Raw genomic sequence first — 623 nt, forward strand, 5'->3', positions numbered from 1 at the left:
GCGGGGGGGAAGGGGCACTCACCGTGCCAGCACAGGCCGCAGCCAGCAGCTCCCCCAGGCAGCGGGCCACCTCCTGCACCTTGGGCAGCAGTCGCCCCAGTGGGCGGGAGCTCCCCTCAGCACCAAACTCCTAAAAGGAAGCAGGGGAGGGGTGGTCAGAGAGCAGGGCCAGCCCAGGATCAGCCACCGGGCCTTGAGGGGTCCCCCCAGGTGGCCCTCCTGCAGGCCGCAGCCAGCAGCTCCCCCAGGCAGCGGGCCACCTCCTGCACCTTGGGCAGCAGTCGCCCCAGTGGGCGGGAGCTCCCCTCAGCACCAAACTCCTAAAAGGAAGCAGGGGAGGGGTGGTCAGAGAGCAGGGCCAGCCCAGGATCAGCCACCGGGCCTTGAGGGGTCCCCCCAGGTGGCCCTCCTGCTCCCGGAAGTTTCTGCTCAGAACCCAGAGTCTGAGGTGCTGCCGGTCGGGGAGCATTGCTGTGGGGGAATCCCAGCACCTGGGTGGAGGGACAGCCACTGCGCCCTGAAGAGGGAAGGCAGTCCCACGCAGCCTGGGGTGCGGAGCCTGGGTGGTGTCACTGGGGGGGGGCACCCTGCCTGGCATGGGCAGTGTCACTCACGGCGCTGGC

This window comes from Myotis davidii, unplaced genomic scaffold (assembly GCF_000327345.1).
Source record: "Myotis davidii unplaced genomic scaffold, ASM32734v1 scaffold609, whole genome shotgun sequence".
NCBI lineage: Eukaryota > Metazoa > Chordata > Mammalia > Chiroptera > Vespertilionidae > Myotis > Myotis davidii.